The sequence below is a fragment of the Schistocerca cancellata genome, chromosome 2, assembly GCF_023864275.1.
Source record: "Schistocerca cancellata isolate TAMUIC-IGC-003103 chromosome 2, iqSchCanc2.1, whole genome shotgun sequence".
NCBI lineage: Eukaryota > Metazoa > Arthropoda > Insecta > Orthoptera > Acrididae > Schistocerca > Schistocerca cancellata.
This window is the reverse complement of record NC_064627.1, coordinates 1095452897-1095470058: the sequence shown is the minus strand read 5'-3', so window position 1 is coordinate 1095470058 and position 17162 is coordinate 1095452897. Positions and strand designations below refer to the sequence as shown.

Genomic DNA, 17162 nt, shown 5'->3' with positions numbered 1-17162 from the left:
AATTTTCGTAGGACGAATTTGGTGTCAAGGAATCACTTTACTGGGGCGAGCTGCTGGTCTGGCTACGTTGCTTGCTCTCGATAAGTCGATGGTGAACGAAAGACCGATGACCACCTGTTGTCCACGTCTGGCTGTCCCGCCTGTCTGTTTGCCATACACAGGGGCTGGAAAGAAAAAATGGAAAGGACGCAAGAAACGTCATGTAGATGCTAGCCGAGCCTGCACATGGCGTTGTTGTGCTCGTGACCACACGAACGGCACCTCTGCCATGCTGACAGCACGTTGCAAGTGTCAGTCATGGCGAGAACAGTGTTCTGTGTCGTTGTGAATACATGTGTCGGAGCTAAGTGAACTCGAACGTGGACAGATTGTTGGTGCTTGTATGGTGCGTGCTTCCGTAAGCAAAGCAGCCGAAGTGTTTGGTGCTTCAAGAGGCACTGTAGCGAAGACTTATACCGCATACAGGGAAAGTGGAAAAACATCGGCTAAATCACAACGTGGACGTAAGTGTGTGCTGAGCGAGCGTCACGGACGGTCATCGAAGAGGACTGGGACGAAAAATAAAGAGGACTGTGGCTGCAAACCGAATGTCGCTCTCACGAAACCCGTCACCACCATAAAGACACGAAGGGAGCTCCAAAAGAGAGGAATTGCAAGGCGAGCTGGAATTACAAAATCACTCGTCAGTGCTGTAAATGCGCCCAAGTCACCTGGACTAAGGAGCAATGAAAAAATGTCATTTGCTCGAATGGGTGTTGTTTCATAGTGTTTCTAAGTTCTGAGCGCGTTTATGTCCGAAGAGTGAAACATGTTGCGGATTTATTGATGATTTGGGCAGCCATGTCACGGTATTTTATGGACACCATAGCTCACCTGCAACGTTGCATTACTGCGAAGGATTAGGTGACCATTTTAGCTGATCAGGTGCATCCGAAGGCACAGCGTTTGTTCCCCGATGGTGATGCTTTGATCCAAGACGACAGGTCCCCTGTTCACGCAGCTCGCACCATCCGGGACTGGTTTTGTGAGCACGGGGCCACCACTGTCGGTAGATCTCAATATTATTGAGCCTTTGTGGTCTGCTTTAGAAAGAAGGTTGGTTGATCGCTGTCCACCTCCATCATCATTACTAGAACTTGCCACTATTTTTCAGGAAGAATGGTACAATATCCTCTTGAAAGCCATACAGGAGCGGTATTTGTCCATTGACTGGATTGCATTTCCCACACCGTATTAGACACGGAGTGTGTTGTTCTTGTGGTGCAGCCATATTTTGTCCACCCCTTGTATACACCGGCACAGGTCAGAGAAACTCAGTCACTGAAGGAATTCCTCGTCTATTGCTGCCCCTCTTAGCACATACCACTAAACTGAACACTGCACTAGAATAATACGGCTTCTTCTTTATGGAATATAAATGTAGCTCAACAAGACAAACAGCAAACCCCACCCACACCGTGTTCTTTAAAGGGTCGAGCTCCCATGTGTAAAACAGTTTCAAACGTCAATTTTTCCTGAACTACAACTCGTACAATAATATAATTTTGCAGGTACTTTCAGTGGTATACGTGCTCTCAATAGAATCAATAGTAAAGAAGTGATAAACTAACACATCATGCCTGATGCTGAAATTTTACTGCACAAATCTAAAATATAGTAAGCGGTCAATTTTTTTCGTTTATTCATGTTGTGGAGAGTGTCAGCGACAAAAAGTATCAAAAATGGTTCAAATGGCTCTGAGTACTATGGGACTTGACATCTGAGGTCATCAGTCCCCTAGAACTTAAAACTACTGAAACCTAAGGACATCACACACGTCTATGCCCGAGGCAGGATTCGAACCTGCGACCGTGGCGGTCGCGCGGTTCCAGATTGAAGCGCACCGCTCGGCCACACTGGCCGGCGACAAAAAGTATCCAAACGGTTTGAACTTACGTATGAAGTGCTCTCGTTCTCAAATACTGGACGAATTTGGTCTGCGTAATTTGCGTGCCATCGGCTACGCTGCCCAAAGACATATATATTTTTAGGTTAGAGATCTCAGCAAACTACAGAAAGGACGTCAGCACAAAAGCGTGCAGGGCAACCTCAGGAAGATAAACTTAACAACAATCGGTGTTACAGTTGTATATTTTCGTAGCTGTGTTAGTACGGAAACAGGATTCCATGCGCTAATATAAAGCACTGAATCTCAAATCGTCATAGGTACAGAAAGCTAGCTGCAGTCAGTAACAAGTTCAGCCGAACTGTTTACGAAGGTCTAGCCGTGTTCAGAAAGCATAGATTAAATACGGGATGGCACCGTGTTTGTTGGTGTTAGAAGCAGTTTATCGTCTAATGAAACTAAAGCAGATAGTTCCCGTGAGTTAGTACGGGTAGCTGTTACACTTGACAACCAGAATAAATTAATAATTGGTTCCTTTTACCTACCCACTGACTCAGATGATACAGTTGATGTACCGTTCAAAGAAAACTTGAGTCTCATTTCAAATAAATATCCCACAGATACAATTACCAGAATGAAAAATGCTGCTATCACAGTATAAAAAAGGGGTCTATGGCCTGGGCAGAGTTAGAGATGTAAAAGAAGGGGACTAGCTTTTTGACTCATCTAGCAACTTCAAAGACTTTTACATCAAAATATCTTAACATATTCGCGCTTTGTTAGTTGTTAGTATTAGTACCCATATCACGAAACACAGGGTGTATCAAAACGTATCATCGATTTAAAGAGTCGTAATAGTTATAATAGTTATGTTACTTGAGATATGTGTGTGAACAACGTACTGTTGGAAAGAGCAAAATCTCGAGTTTTACATGATACATAAAAATTAATCATCCGATTTAAAAAATCGTAATTATTATGTTATTTGAGATAAGTTGTATGGTCCATTTTTCTTTGCCGAGAACACTTTTACAGAAAGCACATATCTCGACATGCTTGAGAGCTTTCCTTTCCCACAGATAGAGACTGATTCAAACGACTTCATTTATCAACGGGATGGAGCACCGCCACACTGACATGTGGAAGTGAGGGAATCTTTAAATCAAAGCGTTAGTGAAGGATGGATCGGTCGCACTGGACCAAGTGATTTGGCCTTACATTACTGGCTTCCAAGATCACCGGACCTGACTGTATGTGATCATTTCTTGGAGGGTTTATGAAAGACTCTGTTTATGTGCCTCCATTACCAACAGCAATTAATTAACTGAGGCATCGCATAATAGCAGCTCTGGAAGCTGTAACTCAAGACATGCTCGCTGCAGTGTGGGAACAATTTCAATACCGCATTGACATATGCCGTGTATCTCAAGGGTGGCATAATGAACACCTAAGAAAAGGGATGAAAAAAACTTTGAGTTTCCCTTTCATCGAAAAAGAAAATTCATTGTATATGTTTATTAGTTACAGAAATACAGGGTTATTACAAATGATTGAAGCGATTTCACAGCTCTACAATAACTTTATTATTTGAGATATTTTCACAATGCTTTGCACACACATACAAAAACTCAAAAAGTTTTTTTGGGCATTCACAAATGTTCGATATGTGCCCCCTTTAGTGATTCGGCAGACATCAAGCCGATAATCAAGTTCCTCCCACATTCAGCGCAGCATGTCCCCATCAATGAGTTCGAAAGTATCGTTGATGCGAGCTCTCAGTTCTGGCACGTTTCTTGGTAGAGGAGGTTTAAACACTGAATCTTTCACATATCCCCACAGAAAGAAATCGCATGGGGTTAAGTCGGCAGAGCGTGGAGTCCATGACATGAATTGCTGATCATGATCTCCAGCACGACCGATCCATCGGTTTTCCAATCTCCTGTTTAATAAATGCCGAACATCATGATGGAAGTGCGGTGGAGCACCATCCTGTGGTACGTTTAGCTCCCTGCTTGCTTTATTCGTCCACTGCCGCGAGCTACGCGTGAAACTTGCCGGCACGCGTTCAACCGTTTGTTCGCTCACTGCAGGCCGACCCGTTGATTTCCCCTTACAGAGGCATCCAGAAGCTTTAACCTGCGAATGGAGTTAGCAGTTGGTGGATCTTTGTTGAACTTCGTCCTGAAGTGTCGTTGCACTGTTATGACTGACTGATGTGAGTGCATTTCAAGCACGACATACGCTTTCTCGGCTCCTGTCGCCATTTTGTCTCACTGCGCTCTCGAGCGATCTGGCGGCAGAAACCTGAAGTGCGGATTCAGCCGAACAAAACTTTATGAGTTTTTCTACGTATCTGTAGTGTGCCGTGACCATATGTCAATGAATGGAGCTACAGTGAATTTATGAAATCGCTTCAATCATTTGTAATAGCCCTGTATAGACTGGCAAATCGGATGATTCTTTCTGATACACCCTGTACAGTGTATCATGTCAAGTAAAGCGACATGATATACGATATCATGTCGTACAACATGACACATGCCATCATGCCCTCTAAAATGCATGTGCCATGTGCAATATGACACAATGCGTCCCTACCCTGGGATATTTCATATTACAAATGCACTCCCATTCTCGGATACTTCCAGTTGTAGATGCATCTCACTCTCTATAAGCACAAAAATTTGTGTATATTTGTTCTTATACCTTTCACCATATACGTAACAGGAAGTGGCTTTTGAGGAGAAATGGTCCCAACAGGGAAAAATCAAACCCCCACCTAGAAATCAATAAATTGTTTTAGCGTCCCTCCAGTAACAAATCCATCCCTAGCAATTTTATCCCACCAGAAATTTTGTTTCAGCTATTACATCTATGCTCTTCAGCCATATGACATTATATATGGTTTACTATGGTTGGCGAATCTTCTGAATTTTGGGCTGATGTACGAACACCTTCCAGGTAAGAGAGCTTACTGTGTTGGAAAAGCAGGGTTAATTTGTAAAAAGAAAAAAAAACGAATATATCAAATGTTTTTATTTAAAGCTGCAAAATAAGTCAAAAAGCTTGTTCCCTTCTTTTAGATGCCCAGCTCTGTCCAGGACAGATGCGCCTTTTTTTGTTATGAGCATTTTTCGTTCTGGTTCCCAAAATAGACACTAAACTAATTTTGACATCAGACCGCCCTAGCTTGGCAATGGATGTAGATTTTGACTCGACAACGACTGATTCGGTATAGGTTTCTTATTCTCTTTCGAACGGTGTTGCTTATATCATGACAACAGATAAAGCTTACACAAACCAACAGGACGACCCTGAATTACAAGTGTTTGTCTACCTGCTTTCAAAATTGTACCGATTCGCACAAACATAGAAGTATGCGCATAAGAACTCACAAAACGTGTTTTTGCACGTAAAATCAGATTGCAGCAAGATTTTTAAATGCGAGTTTGCAATTTTATCGTGAGAACACATTGTTTAATTTATCTGATTCACTTTTCCGCGCATTCAGGTCACGTAAGCACGAATTTTACTTTCTACATTTAGCTCGACTTTAAAACGTCGTATCTCGACAACGGAAAAAAGATTACATGATTTACAAAAATTCATTTTGGCTTTATCCATTTATGTAGTCCAAAATTTTAACCCATCCGTACAATTATAAAATATAAATGTTCATATCTGACTATGTAAGTGAAGACCAGATGATTGAATCCAGAGAAATACTGCAGTATCGACGGCAACTGGCAAATATATACTAAATAAATTAATAAGAGACGGTAATGATCCCCCACGGTACACTATAGGGCAGAACACTATTGCAAAGGCAACGAAAAAAACATCCCAAATACAATAGAACACAAAATCTCCAAGACTGGCGAAGTTTTACAGAAGCTCGAAATTTAGAGCGAACTTGCTAGATGCTTTTAACAGTTTCCACAATGAAAGCCTCTCTCGAAATCTGGCAGAAAACACAGAGAGATTCTGGTCGTACGTAAAGTACACGAGCGGCATGACGCAATCAATACCTTCACTGTGTGAGAACAAAGGTGATGTTATTGGTGACAGCACCACTAAGGCAAAGTTTCTAAACATGATTTTCCGAAATTCCTTGACCAAAGAACACGAAGTAAATATCCCAGAATTCGAATGAACAGCAATTGCCAACATGATTAACTTAGAAGTAGATGTCCTAGGTGTAGCGAAACAGCTTAAACTACTTAATAAAAGCAAGCCTTCCGGTCCTGATTGTATGTCAGTCAAGTTCCTTTCAGAGTATGCTGATACAATAGCTCCATATTGCGGAGTCGTATACAATCACTTGACGGTCGATAGATCCATACCTAAAGGCTCTGAGCACTATGGGACTTAACATCTATGGTCATCAGTCCCCTAGAACTTAGAACTACTTAAACCTAACTAACCTAAGGACATCACACACATCCATGCCCGACGCAGGATTCGAACCTGCGACCGCAGCAGTCGCGCGGCTCCGGACTGAGCGCCTAGAACCGCTAGACCACGGCGGCCGGCCATACCTAAAGACTGGAAAGTTCCACAAGTCACACAAATACCGAAGAAAGAAAATAGGAGTAATCCGTTGAATTACAGACCCATATCAGTAACGTCTATTTGCTGTACGGTTATGGAACATATACTTGTTCGAACATTATTTAAATTCCCTCACAAGTAACTCTCTATTACAAAGAAGTAATGAATACTACTGAGAGCGGATGTCAAATGGATCCCTTTTTTTAGATTTCCAGATTTCCAGAAGGCTTTTGACACCGTTCCTCACAAGTGACTTGTAAACAAATTACGTGGCTATCGGGTATCGCCTCAGTTGTGCGAATGGATTCGTCAGAGAGGTCACAGTTCATAGTAACTGACGGAAAGTGATCTAGTGAAACAGGAGTGATTTGTGGCGCTCCCCAAGGAAGTGTTATAGACCCGCTGCTGTTCCTGATCTACATAAACGATTTAGAAGACCTTCTGAGCAGCCTTCTTAGTTTCTTGCCAAAGATGTTGTCATTTACCGTCTTGTAAAGTCATCAGATGATCAAAACGAATTGCAGAATGATTTAGACAAGATATCTGTATGGTGAGAAAAAGTGGCTATTGACTATAAATAATGGAAAGTGTGAAGTCAACCACATTATTACTAAAAGGAATCCGCTACATTTCGGTTACACAATAAATCACACAAATCTAAACGCTGTAAATTCGACTAAATTCTTACGGACCACAATTTCGAGTAAGTTAAAATAGAACGATCACGTAGATAATGTTGTGGGTAAAGCAAACCAAAGACTGCGATTTATTAGCAGAACACTGAGAAGATGTGACAGATCTACTATAGAGACTACGTACACGCTCTTTTCTGAAGTACTGCTGTGCAGTGTGGGATCTGCATCAGATAGGAGAGACGGACAACATGGAAAAAGTCCAGAGAAGGGCAGCTCGTTTTGTTCTGTCGCGAAGTAGGGGAGAAAGCGCCAAGGGTACGATACAAAAACTGGTGTGGCAATCGTTAAAAGAAAGGCATTTTTCTTTGCGGCAGCACCTTCTCATGAAATTTCGATCCCCAATTTTCCCCTCAGAGTGTGAAAATATTTTGTTGGCGACTACCTAGATATGGAGAAATGATCAACACAATAAAATAAGAGAAATTTGAGCTCGCGGGGAAAGATTTTGGTTTTTCGAAAGTATTCTCTAATTGGAGCAAAGCAGCGATCGGTATAAAATGCTAAAAATCAAATAAATGCAGGCTTCGTCGCGTTTTCAGATTGTTATTCATTAGTAACCTGTTTCGGATCTTTCCTCACTCCATGTTCAGACTTTTCCCCACCACTAAGGACTTTGGTGGCTGCAGAAGGAGCGAGATCCCTAGAAGTAAGGATGTCACTACAAACCAGTCATCTTCAGGTGATTTAAAACTTTAGAAAGCATTCTGAGCAGTGACAGCCTTACTTCTACGGATCTCCTTCTGCCGCCACCAACTGCATTTGTGGCGGGGAAAAGTCTGATGACGGAGTGAGGAAAGTGCCGAAACAGTTTGCTAAGGAATAAAAATCTGAAAACGCGACCGAGACTGCTTTTATTTGATTTTTAGCAAAGTGTTCGTTTTCCAGCGCGCTGTTAGAGACTGGAACGGTAAAGAAATATGTTCAGGGTTTGATTGGCGACTCCATGGCGTGTTGTGTGCACCACGACCGAATAGTGGATAGAATTGGAAGGAAAATCAGCATTGGCCGTATTTTGTTGTTTTATTGTTAGCAAGAGCTATTTCCGGTCACTTAGTGACAATCCTCAGTGCTGTAACATACAATTAAAATTGGTAGGCAGTGGTATCAAGCTATAACCACAAGCTTAGAGCGATTACATAAACTGAGATTTACAAGATATTTCACATAAGCACATAAAAAGAGATGGATGTCAGTTTACATGATCGCTCTAAGCCTGTGGTTATAGCTTGATACCAGTGCCTACCAATTTTAATTGTATATTACAGCACTGAGGACGGTCGCTAAGTGACCGAAAATCGATTTTGCTAACAATAAAACAACAAAATACGGCCAATACTGATTTTCCTGCCAATTCTAAGTTCAAGGTGTTTCGATGATTCCTCTGTCAGTCACATAACTGTGAATTGGAGGGCAGTGATGGAGATGTAGACACAAAGTTTCTAACTTTCATACTTGAATTGTTGTGTTAAACCTTTAACATCAGTTTCTGACTCGTAATGAGTAGATTATGGCAGCATTTTAAATTTTGGTTTCGGTGAATAATTCTATGACACGCTGGAAAAAAAAAATTGTTGGCCCTGCAAGCTCTTAGAAAGACAATCTGGAATTGAGATTGGATAATCATTTTAGCCGTTTACTGCTATGGATTTGGTTGTAACATCAAACAAACTCACGGTTTTCGATGCAATGGCCGTCGCATTTAACACAGGGTGACCATTATTTGTTTTGCCTGATACCAGCTACACGTACAAAAACCGAAATTATAAGTACAAGGGAATTCATAATGATTATAGTGATAAAAAACCGCTATAACTCTTCAACGCTTAGCGATACATCGATAACTATTGAAGAAACTGCGAAACAGAGTTCAGGTGTGCTGTGTGACTCCCTTTGTCACACGGAGAACGTTTTGGCGGTACCCGTTTCGAGTCATTGTTGTTGTTGTGGTCTTCAGTCCTGAGACTGATTTGGTGCAGCTCTCCACGCTACTCTATCCTGTGCAAGCTTCTTCATCCCCCAATACGTACTGCAGCCTACATCCTTCTGAATCTGTTTAGTGTATTCATCTCTTGGTCTCCCTCTACGATTTTTACTGTCCACGCTGCCCTCCAATACTAAATTGGTGATCCCTTGATGCCTCAGAACATGTCCTACCAACGGATCCCTTCTTCTTGTCAAGTTGTGCCACAAACTCTTCTCCCCAATCCCATTCAATACCTCCTCATTAGTTATGTGATCTACCCATCTAATCTGCGAGTCATACATTGTGAAATATTCGTGGACTCACAGTTGAGAGTGCATTAGAAATCCTCATTTTCAATTCCGGAATTGTATTCGGCAGGGGAGACACATTTACAAGATATTTCAGATAAGCACATAATAAGAGATGGATGTCAAGTCCGAAGATGTCGGTGGCCGAAAGCAGAACACTACGTCACCATGTACGGCACGCCCGATCCAACGGTTTGGAGAAATTTAAACAGTCACACTTTCCGCTGACGATAAGCGAATGGAACGGGAATGAAAAGTATGAAGTATTCTCTGCCATGCACTTCACAGTGGTTTGCAGCGTGTGACTATAAATCCAGAAGAATTCAATGTAACGAAGTATTTTTTACGAAACTTGTTTCCCAAATGTTGAAAGCTGAACAAAGCCAAATGGGAAATGAATTTTCTACACGACGTTTAGACCATTTAAAAAAGGCAAATAATTGATTTCGTGGACTGATCTGTTACTACGGAAGAGAAATGAATCGATAAGATCACGCCAGAGTCAGTGGTCAAACTAATGGATGGGATCCGGCGTCCCTACATCGAAAAAAGGTGAAATCGATTTTATCAGGCGGTAGCACTGGGGAGAGTGTTTTCTGCAATGTAAAAAGGATTATTGTTATGACTCACTCATCCATTTCTTGAAAAGTATAACGAAGGGTTGGTGCATATTAAACAAGTTTAGATCGACTGTATGAAAAAAAATACAGCTTTGGTTGCTTGACTATGATGAAAATGTCTGTTTCAGTCTGGATAATGTACCTGTTTGTAGGGTTTCTTTGCCAATTGGAGAACTGAAGGATTTGTAGTACAGATTGGTGAAACATCCAACCCGCTCGCAGGATTTGGTACCTACTGGCTTTCACTTATTCGCACACCAAAATAAAAATATTATTTTGAGCGTAATAGAGAGGTTATGGTAGGTTTACAAATAATGCATTTTGTAGGAATGCAGTACACTTACTAGAACGAGAAAACCGTTGCAAACGGCTTGTTTGCTATTGAACTCACGGTCTGTTGACGTCGTAGTAAAGGACCGGGCAGACAACTGCAGCGCTTTCACGTCGACGACTATGCGGCCTCGACTGTGCAGGTGTGTTTTGTTTATGAGGGCGCTTAGCTCGTTAAGTGTTCGTGATCTGTGAACGCGTCAGCTTAACGTCCGAGTCCCTCAAGGATTCACAGAAGACGGAAGCCATTGCGATGATGTCTGTTTTCGTAGGTGGCCACATTTGCCACATTAGAGCCAGCAACTACACATAGAGTTAGAGAAACAGTGTGAAGTGTGAGAGGGTACTTTTTTACAGCACCATTTATTACGGTTTACAGGAATACAGTATGAGAAGGCTGTTTCATACACTCCTGTTTCTTATTGATATTTTATCCCCCTCGTCCAGAAGTTCGGCGGTTGGGTTGTCATCGGAAACAGTTGCGTACACTCTTCAACCAAAAACAATTAAAATACATAAAAGCGATTTTCAAAAAAAATACAGAACGTGTTAAATCACAAGTTTTGTAGATTTCAAAAACAGATGCCTTGTTCCCTTAAGCAAAACAATTTGTAAAATATAAGATGTTCTAAAACGTTCTTAACATTCTGATCACATATGTCTCAGTGTGGCCGAGCGATACCGGCACGGTAGCTCAGCGTGTTCGCTCAGAGGGTTAGTAGCCCTCTGTAATAAAAAAACTGAGTTAATCGATCAACAACGAACTTATACGGATGTCTTACGACGTCCGCCCCGAGCAGATGCAACGAACGAAAGCGAACAAAACGATATTTAAAAAAAAAAAAAAAAAGCGGTTCTAGGCGCTTCAATCTGGAACCGCGTGACCGCTACGGTCACAGGTTCGAATCCTGCCTCGGGCATGGATGTGTGTGATGTCCTTAGGTTAGTTAGGTTTAAGTAGTTCTAAGTTCTAGGGGACTGATGACCTCAGATGTGAAGTCCCATAGTGCTAAGAGCCAATTGAACTTTTTTTTTTTTTTTTTTTTTTTTTTTTTTTTTTTTTTTTTGAGGATAGACAGAAAGGTGTGGTTTGCGGCATTATGTTCACAAAAATCTTAATCTATTTCTTTTGTTTTTGCAGATTAGTTATTGACGAATACGGCCACCCTCCTGCAAGTGCCGGCCGGAGTGGCCGAGCGGTTCTAGGCGCTACAGTCTGGAACCGCACGACCGCTACGGTCGCAGGTTCGAATCCTGCCTCGGGCATGGATGTGTGTGATGTCCTTAGGTTAGTTAGGTTTAAGTAGTTCTAAGTTCTAGGGGACTGATGACCTTAGACGTTAAGTCCCATAGCGCTCAGAGCCATTTGAACCTCCTGCAAGTGGCACAGTCTGTGGAGTGGCTGGCAGAGATCAGACCTGACACCCAGGTCGATCGGTAGTTTTGGACACATTACAGAAGCACAACACCATCATGACCGACCATCAGACGTTGGTACACGAAGTTCAAGGAGTCCAGAAGTGTCATGGAGAGGACGAACTCTCAGTGTCCGAGCACGAGCGATGCAGACATGGAACGGGTGCAAATGGCATTTGTCAGGAGCCCAACCAAATGAATCTGTGAATTGTCTCGACAGTTCCACCTACAACTAACCACGGTGCACAGGATGCTACACGAGAGACTGGATCTTCGTGCCGGCAAGGTGCAGCTGTTGCAAGTGTTTCAACCGAGGCCCACGAGAAAGACAGGCTGCAGCGCGTAGTCACGAAGGTAGGCCGAACTTGTAGTCACGAAGGTAGGCCGAACTTGTTCGCTCAACTCAACAGAAAAACTCCATTTCTACACCTGTTAACTCTTAACTGGGTGTGTATGTACAAAAGAGAATTTCATCTCCTACTGGGATCCATGCCAAAATGATCAGTTGCTTAAGGCACCACATCTTGTAGCAAATGAGGACTGTTATGCAGAAGAGACTAAGTGCTATTAACAAGCCATTATACCATTTATATCGAGAACTGATCTTAAATTTTGTTGTACATCTAGTTCAAAAATGGTTCAAATGGCTCTGAGCACTATGGGACTTAACATCTGAGGTCATCAGTCGCCTAGAACTTAGAACTACTTAAACATAACTAACATACGGACATCACACACATCCATGCCCGAGGCAGGATTCGAACCTGCGACCGTAGCGGTCGCGCGGTTCCAGACAGAAGCGCCTAGAACCGCTCGGCCACACCGGCCGGCGTACATCCAGTAATCAGCATGATTTCATAATAGCAGATTCCAGTAGGAGATGCATTTCTCGTTAGTACGTACACACTCAGTTGAGAGTTAACCGATTCAGAAAAGCATTTTGCCTGCTGAGCTGAGCGAGCGAACTAGCTCAGGCCTGCCTTCGTGACGTACGAGCCACGGCCTGTCTTTCTCGTGGGCCTCGGTTCCAGCCTGATGACAGGCCAAAGCGAAATGCTTTCGCAGTTGATATTCTGAATCGCGTCGAAGACCAGGTCTATCTCAAAAGGGCGATGTTGACGAATGAAGCTTGGTTTCATCAGAGCACCAGTTTCACACATTAATGAGGACATCCTAGACTGGCTATGAGACGAACTGAAAAATCGCTTAAATATCCTGCGTTTTAAATTGAAGCCTGTTAGACGACCACTAAAACTCTAGATGGGTGAATATCATGACGCAAACAACACCTTTTTTTACGTATCCCCGTTTCTGAAGTATATGTTCAAATGGTTCAAATGGCTCTGAGCACTATGGGACTCAACTGCTGAGGTCATTAGTCCCCTAGAACTTAGAACTAGTTAAACCTAACTAACCTAAGGACATTACACACATCCATGCCCGAGGCAGGATTCGAACCTGCGACCGTAGCGGTCTTGCGGTTCCAGACTGCAGCGCCTTTAACCGCACGGCCACTTCGGCCGGCTTCTGAAGTATACGTGAACAAAGTTGTGAAGATCAGTTTCGAACACCCAGTATGGGTGAATATCATGAAGCAAACAACACCTTTTTTTTTTTTTTTACGTATCCCCGTTTCTGAAGTATACGTGAACAAAGTTGTGAAGATCAGTTTCGAACACCCAGTACGAAGGGTGTTGTGTATCTGCATGTTTGTTCAGATTTTGCAAACCACAGTGAAATGTGTGGAAGAGGGCATCTCCCTTTATACCAGATATTAGGGTTCCTTCTGGTTTGATTCACTTATGGAACGAGAGAAGAATGACTGCATAAGTACCTACGTGAGAGCTATAGTAAGTCCAATCTTGTCCTTTCGATCCCTATTGGCTCCCTAAGTTCCTCACTTAATACTTGTTCCTGAAATTTTGTAAGTAGATTTACTCGGGGTATTTGCAGGCTGTTGTCAAGATTCTGGCAGTTCAAGTTTTCAAGCTTCTCTTCGACGCTCTCTCGTGGGTCAAACAAGTATGACCACTCGGACTAACCTTCTCTGGACGCATTCAGTGTACCCTGTTCCTTTTCGAACAGTTCCCACACACTTGCGCAATATTTTAGGCTGAAACTTCGTAGTAATTGGTAAGCACTTTAAAGTCAGTACCGCCATTAGACTGTTTTTTATTTGCAGTGTTACATTTACACGATCATGATTTCGGCTTAAAATGCCATTATCAAGTGTTTTAATGTTATACAGTACCTAAGATGGCATACTGTCGTATTTAAAATACACTATTAGACACATTGTCTAAGGGTCAATACCAGAAATATTGACCCTTAGACACTGTGTCTAATAGTGTATTTTAAATACGACAGTATGCCATCTTAGGTGCTGTATAACATTAAAACACTTGATAACGGCATTTTAAGCCGAAATCATGATCGTGTAAATGTACCACTCCAAATAAAAAGCAGTCCAATGGCGGTACTGACTTTAAAGAAATATATTATGACTGTGGCGCACATTATGAAAAAATTATTAAATTTGTAAGCGCTTTCCTTTGTAGACTAATTGCATTTCGCTAGTATGTTACCAATAAACTCAAGTCCGATACCTATTTACCGATTATGTGATTATTCCATTTCATATCTCTACAAAAAGTTACACTCGCATATTTTTTATGAATTGACTTATTCGAGTTCTGACTCATTGGTAATGTAGTGACAGGCTGTTAAATACTTGGTCTAGGGGTAGCATCTTTGATTAGTAATCAAAACGTCCTCGCTCATTTGTTTGAAACCCGCCATTGCTTAAATTTTGAATAATAATCATCAGGAATCACAGCCAAAGACTTCCGGCATAAGAAGTCAACCTCATGCAGCCGAAGGCCTTGTTAAACAGGGCGGAGGAGCAGACAGACGTTCAGTACACTCTCTTGCCCTTGGGGTGGGAACCTGTCTAAAGGCGGAAGACTAAGGGATGATCAACGGCATGGGGATGCAAAAGGCAATGGAAATCACTACATTAAATACACAAAATGTGTATCCACAGTAAATACGGCCTGTAATTTGAAAAAGTGTCATGATGATCTCTCCATTAGCAAAAGATACCGGAATGGTCCCTCATTCGGTCTCCAGGGGGACTGCCAAGGGGAGATGACCATGAGAAGAAGATTGAATGACCAACGAGGGGATAACGTTCTACTAGTGGAGGCGTGGAATATCAGAAGTTTGAGTGTGGAAGGGAAGCTAGGAACTCTGAAAAGGGAAATGCAGAAGCACAGTCTAGGTAAAGTGGGGGTCAGTGAAGTGAAATGACAAGAAGGCAAGAATTTATGATCAGAGTAGTATAGGGTAATATCAACAACAATAGAAAAATATATAACGAGAGTTGGATTCGTCGCCAATAGGAAGGTAGGGCAGAGAGTGAGTTACTCAACAGTTCAGTGATAGGGTTGTCATAAAAATCTATAGCAGACCAACACCGACAACAATAGTTCAGAAATACATGCCCACGTCGCAAGGTGGAGATGAGGAGATGTAGAAAGTGTATGAGGATGTTGAATAGGTAATTCAGTATGTAAAGGGAGATGAAAATCTAATAGCGGTTGTAGGGGAAGGAGTAGAACAAAGCTTTAGGGGAGAATATGGGCTTGGTAATAGGAATGAGAGACGAGAAAGATTGACTTCTGCAATAAATTTTAGCTAGTAATAGCGAATACTCCGTTCACGAATCACAAGAGGAGGAGGTACACTTCGGTTGGGTCGGGAGGTACGGGAAGATTTCAGTTTTATTACATCATGGTCAATCAAAGATTCCGAAAGAAAATATTGAATTGTTAGGCGTAACCAGGAGCAGATGAAGACTCAAATCATAATTTAGTATTGATGAGTAGTAGATTGAAGTTGAAGAGACCAGTCAGGAGAATTAATACACAAAGAAGCGGGATACAGAAGAGATTAATTTGAAGTTCTCCAAGGCTATAGATACTGCGACAAGTAGTAGCTCAATAGGCAAATGGGCTCTGAGCACTATGGGACTTAACATCTGAGGTCAACAGCCCCTTTAGAATTTATTACTACTTAAACCTAACTAACCTAAGGACATCACACACATCCATGCCCGAGGCAGGATTCGAACCTGCGACCGTAGCGGTCGCGCGGTTCCAGACTGAAGCGCCTAGAACCGCTCCGCCACACCGGCCGGCGCTCAGTAGGCATTTCAGTTAAATATAAATGGACATCTATAAAGAGAGCAATCATAGAAGTAGGAAAGGAAAACATAGGTACGAAGAAGGTGACTTCGAAGAAAACATGAGTAACAGAACAAATACTTCAGTTAATCGACGAAAGAAGGAATTACAGACCATTCAGGGATAAAGAAATACAAGTTCAAATGCCATCCCGGCCGGCAAATACAAGTCACTTAGGAATGAAATAACTAGAAAGTGCAGGGAAGCCAAGGCGAAATGGTTACAAGAAAAATGTGAAGAATTCGAAAAAGAAATTATTGTCGGAATGGCGAATTCAGCATAGAGGAAAGGCAGAACAATATTCGGTGAAATTAAAAACAAGGGTGGTAACATTAAGAGTGCAATGTGAGCCGGCCGCGGTGGCCGAGCGGTTCTAGGAGCTTCAGTCCGGAACCGCGCTACTGCTACGGTCGCAGTTTCGAATTCTGCCTCGGGCATGGATGTGTGTGATGTCCTTAGGTTAGTTAGGTTTAAGTAGTTCTAAGTTCTAGCGGGCTGATGACCTCAGATGTTAAGTCCCATAGTGCTCAGACCCATTTGAACCATTTTGCAATGAGAATTCCCCTGTTAAATGTGTAGGAGAGAGCGGATAACTGGATAGATTACAATGAAGGCCACAAAGAGGGAGAAGACATGTCTGATGATGTGATACAAGAAGAAGCAGGGAAGAGACAGCTGATCCAGTATTAGAAACAGAATTTGAAAGAACTTTGGGAGACTTACGATCAAATAAGTCAGAAGGGACAGATAAGATTCCGTCAGAATTTCTAAAATTGTGGGAAGTGGAAACAGCATGACTACATACGTTGGTGTATGGAATTTATGAGTCTGGCGATATACCATCTGACTTTCGGAAAAATATCATGCACACAGTACCAAAGATAGCAAGAGCCGGCATGTGAGAGAATTAACGCACAATCAGCTTAACAGCTAATGCATCAAAGTTGCTGACAAGAATAATACACAGAATAATGGAAAAGATAATTGATGATGGGTTAGATGACAGTCAGTTTAGGAAAGGTAAAGGCACCAGAGAGGTGGTTGTGACGTTGCTGTTTTGAATGGAAGCAAGACTAAAGAAAAATCAACAATCTTTCATAGGATTTGTCGACCTGGGAAAAGCGTTCGACGTTGTAAAATAATGCAAGAG

At 42.2% G+C, this 17162-nt stretch overlaps 1 protein-coding gene across 1 annotated transcript in view; it reads right to left on the bottom strand.

Annotated features, from left to right (window-relative positions):
- LOC126161245 (serpin B6-like) overlaps positions 1–10460 on the bottom strand; it is a 155958-nt gene extending 145498 nt beyond the window's left edge. Inside the window, exon 1 of the mRNA XM_049916985.1 lies at positions 10414–10460. The gene's annotated coding sequence lies outside the window, so the exon portion shown is untranslated. The remainder of the gene's footprint in view (positions 1–10413) is intronic.
- Positions 10461–17162: the final 6702 nt, after the last annotated feature.